Raw genomic sequence first — 7,464 nt, 5'->3', positions numbered from 1 at the left:
AGAAAAAATTCGAATCGGACCATGTTAACACCAAAAATTATTTACATCAAAACGGTGCTTTTTTTCTATGAAAATCCCTATTTTTTTACGACTTTTTGACTGCTGTTTCGCCATTTTTCGGTGTATTTCAACCAGAAAAATGTTCACTTAAAGAGAATAACAAGCTACATAATGCAAAATTTTTACTTTTCAAAAATTCCAATTCTAAAGGATCGAAACAAACCCGAGCAACGCCGGGCGATACTGCTAGTAAACTATATATGTATTTATACACACCCACCCACACAACCCCTCCACACACACACACACATACACACGCGTATGCGTGTATCTGTGCGTGTGTGCGTATGCGTGTGTGCGTATGCGTGTGTGCGTGTGTGTATGTGTGTGTAAAGTGCACATCGTGAGATTGCGATTTCTATTCGTGGATCGTGTGCTTTGTGCAGCGTCTTCACCAAGGAATTGCAGAACCTTCTTTCTCAGACTACGAGAAGCTACCATCACATATGTATGTGTTTGTGTGTGTATAAACATATACATTTGTATGTGTATATAATAACGACTGTGAGTAAGTGCTTAATAAATATGGGCGTATGCTATATAATAACAGATTTCATTAGAACAAAGATATTTACTATCAAGAAAACGTGATTATAACAATTCATGATATTAAAGAATGTGTGTGTATACGCGAGAGTGTGAATAAAAACACATGAATGTCAGGAGGTATATTTGATTTGTATAATTCAGACATTTAATTACTGTGAATATAGTCACAAGTTTTATTGCTTATATATTTCAAATAGAAATTATATAAATATCTCCAAGGTATGTCACTGCATGAACAGAAGCAAGTAGAGTCTCGACTTGATCTTACAAACATGCTATTCATGGAGTAACTAGTATAGGCGTAAGAGTGGCTGTGTGGTAAGTAGCTTGCTTACCAACCACATGGTTCCGGGTTCAATCCCACAGAGTGGCACCTTGGGCAAGTGTCTTCTACTATAGCCGCGGGCCGACCAAAGCCTTGTGAGTGGATTTGGTAGACGGAAACTGAAAGAAGCCCGTCATATATATATGTATATATGTATATATGTATGTGTGTGTGTGTGTATGTTTGTGTGTCTGTGTTGTCTCCCCAACATCGCTTGACAACCGATGCTGGTCCCCGTAACTTAGCGGTTCGGCAAAAGAGACTGATAGAATAAGTACTAGGCTTACAAAGAATAAGTCCTGGGGTCGATTCACTCGACTAAGGGCGGTGCTCCAGCATGGCCACAGAGTGTTCCATACAATACGAGTAAAAGTGTCCTGGAACCCTGATTCACGAATAACGCAATGATCATCCGTCATGTTAATGTAGAACCGACCATTTTCTCAGATGATTACTTAATAGAACGAGCAACGTCCGCAGAAAACTACAGATATGCTGGTTACTAGAAGTACCCGACTCTCTTTCATCCTGAACTTCCATGAAGCTGACCGGAAAGATTTGCAGAAAGAGGTTATGGAACAAAACTGGCTAACCAGTCTCTCGGCGCAGGATGTTGACATAAAGCTACAGCGCTTTATGATAATCATGCATGATATATGCAGTAAGTTTGCTCCAGAGAAAATGTCAAACCGACAGAAAAGCATAATTCTCAGGAATAAGAAGATTCCAATGAGACGACGAGCAAAGATCTCAAATCATCTAAATGGGTCACCGAAGGATAGTGAAGAATCCTACCTCAAACACTGCTTGAGATTGGAAGTGAACTCAAAACACTCCCATGAAAAGGCGAAGGCAGAAAAAGAAACCAGGGCGGTAAAAATTCGGAAGATAAACTCTAAAGCCTTCTATGGATTTGCAAAACAGACTGCTTCTGTATAGTACAAGACAGGGCCACTTTTAGAACGCTTATGAAGATCTAGAATGGTGGATTTAGAAACTGAACTGTCTCAAACAAATCACAAAGATCTCGGAATTAAGTATAAAAAATATGTTAAAGAAGACAAAACTTAAAAATAAATTGTTTCCAATGCCAACTGTCAAATGTTAGTTAGTTAGTTAATTTGGCTCAAAAGCAAATAGCAAGGCCATGTAGGGGGACATGGAGTTAAGTACAGGGTGGTGTTCATGTAAATATAAAAACTTTTCGTATATAAAAATACAAAACTATGCGATGAAATAAGAAAATACGAAAATGCGAAAACGTGTGACAGAATTCCTGAAGAAAGTGGCTAAACGACAAATGCACACAGCAACTCAAGTTTTAGAAAACATAAACAAACAAGTGTGAAATCAAACAAACAAACATGAAGTCAACATAGCTGAATGCCCCATGGTGAAAGGGGCGAATAACAGCACACAACCTTGTTTAATACCATTTGTAATATGAAAAGATTTCTCTCCAATCGTCTCGCCATCGTCAGGACTTCTATATTTAGTGTTCATTCTCCGTAGCCCTTTACAACTAACAGTAACAAATGCCTTTGTAAGGTGGACAAATGTCCTTAAGGTGTCATTAGACTACTCCCGATAATCCTCATGAAGATGCCTTGTTGAAAATGCTATGGCTGGATTAACGCCCATAGAGGTCCTGCCCATTTTGTAAATTTTGGTACCTCCCATATATATGTAATTCAAAATATAAACAATAATAAGCCATAAAATGAATTTTTATTTTTCAAAATGAAACAAAACTAACATTAAGATGGAAAATAATATCTATTTTAGTATACTTACACTTTATTTTTGAAAAGCCTTCCATTAATTCTTAATTGCAACGTTTTTGAACAAACACTCAAAATTAATCTTATGAATACATCTACTTCCATACTTAGTACAGATAAGGCATCTCGAATATTATTTTAGCAAGTTTAAAACGATTTCTTTAGTGCCGTAAACCGTTTACCATTTCTGTGGTGCCCCACTTCCCTTGGTGCCCTAAGCACGTACTTATTTTGCTCCATGGTTAATCCAGCGTCGATTGTACTGTGATCCTCTTAAAAACTGCAGTAGCTTTCTAGAAGCTTTTATCTAGGTGGTCAATCAGTGATCCAGTATTACTTGAGTGAGAATCTGGCAAGACTTCCGCCCCTCCCCATCTAAAAAAACCATCCTTAAAATTTTTTTTTTTCGATACAAACCCTCACTTTTCGGCTTTTCGGCTACGGGGAATACGAATCTGCAAAAAAATTGGCAAAAATCGACATTTCTAAATTACCCACCCCTACCCCCATTTCTTTCATTTTAAACTTTTTTCAGAATTTTTTTTTTTCAAAATATGTGGAAAAATACGGACATTATGATTCTGAAAAAAATTTCCAAAAATCTCTGTAAAATTGTTTTTAAGAATTTTTTTTTTTTTTCTAAATATGAGGAAAAATATGGACATCATCATGATTCGGACAAAAATTTCAAAATATTTCTGTACTTACGCTTACGGTATTAGGGTTAGGGTTAGGGTCTTAGGGTTAGGGTTAGGGTTAGGGTCTTAGGGTTAGGGTTAGGGTTAGGGTTAGGGTTTTAGGGTTAGGGTTTTAGGGTTAGGGTTTTAGGGTTAGGGTTAGGGTTTTAGGGTTAGTGTTGGGGAAAAGTCAAAATTGAAGAAGTTGGGGAAAGGGGTGGGAAAATTTCACGAAGCAGATTTTTTGCAAAAAAAAATTTCAAAAATAAATGAATTTCGGAGAAACTGGGGGGGGGGGAAGTCTTTCCGAGAATCTTTCCAGAGACTGACAACAGTGATTAAATTCCGATTATATTATAGTCGTTACAGTACTCATGATTTCCTTTCTTCTTGCGAAAATGCCCTTTTGGAGTCACTCTGATCTCAGGTGAAACTTGGAACAAGGCAAATACATCCAATTTTATAGATATTGGTTAGATATGTACTAAATTCAGGGTCCTTGCTGCTAGATATAATACCTATGACTGTCCTGACTTCACCTTCTGTAGGAAGAGCAGTAATATATTGATCCCTGCTTGTGGAAAACGTACCATAGCTGTCGCATTTATTGCGGAAGCACAGTTCAAGACACTGTAGATATGATATACAAAAGATCATTTCCATTCATCTTTTAAAGATTAGCTCCTTGGCTGTCGACACTGCTAATCTTTTCGTACACAGCAGCAGAAATAAACAGAAACCCGAGAGCCTTATCCACTATCAAAGTATCTTGGGTCATTGCTGTCTACATACGACTGAATCACATCTGTTCTTTTACTGAAACAGGAGTCCTGCGTCTACGAAATCCAGCTCTGAATAGTTTCTGTGTATCATGATGAAAGCATTCAAGCATTCTTCTTGACTCAACGTCAGCTGTCATTCTGGTGAGCTCTGAGAAGAGAGTACATAACATCCATAACTTGAATTGCTATCTTACTATTATAGATCTGCCTGATAACCAGGGCTGTTCTTTATTTTCCCCTTATTTTCTTTTGGATTACCGTTTTGGCGCTGACATATACATTGTCATATAGAACACGCATCCGCGCACGCACGCACACACATGCATGCACACATGCATGCGCTCAAATACACTCACGCACACACACATTCTCTTCTATTTACAATCTCACCGTCTCTATCTCCCTCTCTCTGTTTACACCCTCGCCGTCTCTCACTCTTTAACTCTGACTCTCTCTCTCTCTTTCTCTCTCTCTCTCTCTCTCTCTCTCTCTCTCTCTCTTCCTCTCTTCATTGTTACCATAGACATATTCTCAAGATCTTTTGTAGCTACACATACATAATTACTGTCTAATTGTGTTCTGATATTAACAGGCACTGATGGAGCAGATATTAGATCTTTTCGGTTTGAACGGCAGTTTTTTAAAAATCATTTCCACGTAACTAAACACTTTTAAACTTCGTATACTGGTAGAATGTGTTTATAAAACATCTTTTTCTCTTGGCTTTATTGAGAAAATTCTATAGTTTGTAAGATATTTGTTGTTTTTTTTCTTCAATTTCTGCAATTTCAACCAATCAATGACGTCTATTGAGGTGAAAACATTCTGTGCCGTATAAATATGTCCCTCGTTTAAGAAACAGATTAGGTTTTTTTACGTTTCTGAAGAAAAAAAAGATACCTTTCCCCCCACCCCTAACCCTAACCCTAACCCTTAAACAGATTGAAATGCAATAGATCGATACTAGGGTCATAATTATGGGTGACAATTTCATATGACACTGCTAGAAAAAACAGCCGTTCAAACCGAAAAGATCCCAGATATTTTAGCAATGACCATTTCTTTTTTTTTTAAAGCATAGTGTACTTTGAGCAATACATTCAGCATATCCTATTTCTAAGAAGGTAAGGTGTAATTTGAGGGAGATTTCACTGTTGTTTTTAATAGATCGATTGACCACACAACGACACCGTACATTGTTGACAGTAGCAAGGTATGTCAAAAATGAATCTCCTGAAACGCTCGTTTATTTGAAAGCAATGTTTGATATGATATACAAAACAACAATAAAGTTAAAGAATGCCAAACTGGTAAATAACAAAAAACGCAGCTAAAATACCAAAAAGGGTCCCCTATGTGGTTGCTCAAGTCGCTAGAAATGACAGCCAAATTTTTCCCAAATGACACCCTATCGCCATGAAAAAGAGATCCTCTAAAAAAAGATAGGATGATTCTAACTGTAATGCCCTTGATTACAGGCCTATTCGATCAAGGATGATTTGGGTTAAAATACAACAACAAACGAACCAATGAGGGAAGCTCTACGTGGTCGCTCAACTTACTAGAAATAGCAGCTGAACCGCCTTCAAACTGCAACTCACCATCTTACGAAAAATTTGGATACAGAAGGCCAGACCCCTCCTGCGGCAGGCCTTGTCGTGGTGAGGGGGCTTGCGTGTTCTGCAGATCCGAGAGAGAGCGATAGTGTCTGGATCTTTGATCCTGGTACGACCACCCTAGGCAGGCCGGTTTCCCGAAGAGGTTCCAGACTGATGGTGACCCACGGTACGTCGGCTCGTGACCAAGATGGCAGCCTCGTCATCCGACTATTCTGCGGAGGACCAACAACCCGTCCAGATGAACCCTCAACCTGTTACGACACTGACCAGAAGAAAGCAGACTGCCCAACATCGAAACAGATCCCCGAATGCTCACGTGCAACGAGAAATCAATTTACGCAAAACAATCCAGTTGTCACATGAAATGCCCTATTGCTCCTTCGCCCCGCGACAGCCACTCTACTATTCCGAGAGCTACCCCATTACAACATCACCCTGGCGAGACTCTGCGGCGTACCCTGGCTTGGCAGTGGTGAATTCATTGTGAGAGACTGTTGCCTCGAAGACCGGACGGGCATCTGAAGCGTGGCACTGGCTATGCTGGAACCCGATGAGCGACCATTTGCTCTCCACTCGTTTTCTCCTCCAACATCATTGCCTGTGCCCCAACAGATGTCGCAGAGAACACAGTCAAGGACGACAACTATGACCAGCTCCAACAGGTTTTAGGACAAATACCATCCCACGACATCCCGATCATCCTGACGGACGCCAAATCTGCCTTCTCCTCTTCAGCCAAGGCGACAAACTCATCTGCAGCAACTACAAGGGCACCACTCTCCTCTCCATCCCAGGCAAGCTCTTTACCAGGATCCTTCAGCCGTGCTCTTTCCGCCATTAGAAGAAGTAGACGCCGTCCACAACAAGCCGGATTCATGCCAAATTGATCTATCACCGACTGTATTTTTGCCCTTCGTCTCATTATTGAAAGATCTTGGAGTTCCACTGAGATCTCCACCCTCTACACCGCCTTCGACGATCCCAAGGTGGCATTCGACACGGTCGACCATACTTCCCTCTGGAAAATTTTCAGGCTCGTTGGCGCGTCTCCTAGGATTACCGTTCTATTCCAACGACTATATAGCAGTGTCGAGAACTGCATGCAGGTGAACGGGAAGTACTCCTGCTGATTCCCCATCAACAACGGTGTCAAACAGGGCTGGTGTTACCTTCGGGAATCAATACTTTGCCGACCTGGAGTATGCGGACAATATCACCCTGTTCAGCAACTCGATCGATCGGCTCAGGGAGGAATCAGCAAAATACTGAAAATAGAATCTTAATTTAGCTTTCAGGTGAGTTGGGTGAAAACCAAGCTGATGCATGTCGGTAATGACTCGGACCCTCCCCTTTTCCATTTTGGATGCGATGTCGCGGAGTTTGTCGATTCCTTCATCTACCGGGGCTCCGTAGTCACAAAAAATGGTGTAGTCTGGGCGGTGGGGTGATGTACCCTTTATGGAAGCCCCTTTGACACCGCTAACCCGCTCCAGATGGCTGAACGTGATTGAGGAAGAATTCCCGCGGCTCGACGTCATCTTGGCGGATGCAGAGGCGCTGGCACGGGTGGGGAGCACTGATGGACCTGATCAGCTCTATGCACAATGATGCATCTGGGACCACAAACCTGCGTGAAACAAGCAAGAGAATAAAACAAGAAGTAAACAAGCA

This window comes from Octopus sinensis, linkage group LG4, assembly GCF_006345805.1.
Source record: "Octopus sinensis linkage group LG4, ASM634580v1, whole genome shotgun sequence".
Taxonomy (NCBI): Eukaryota; Metazoa; Mollusca; class Cephalopoda; order Octopoda; family Octopodidae; genus Octopus; species Octopus sinensis.
The sequence above is the reverse complement of the archived record's forward strand: the minus strand, read 5'-3'. Positions refer to the sequence as shown.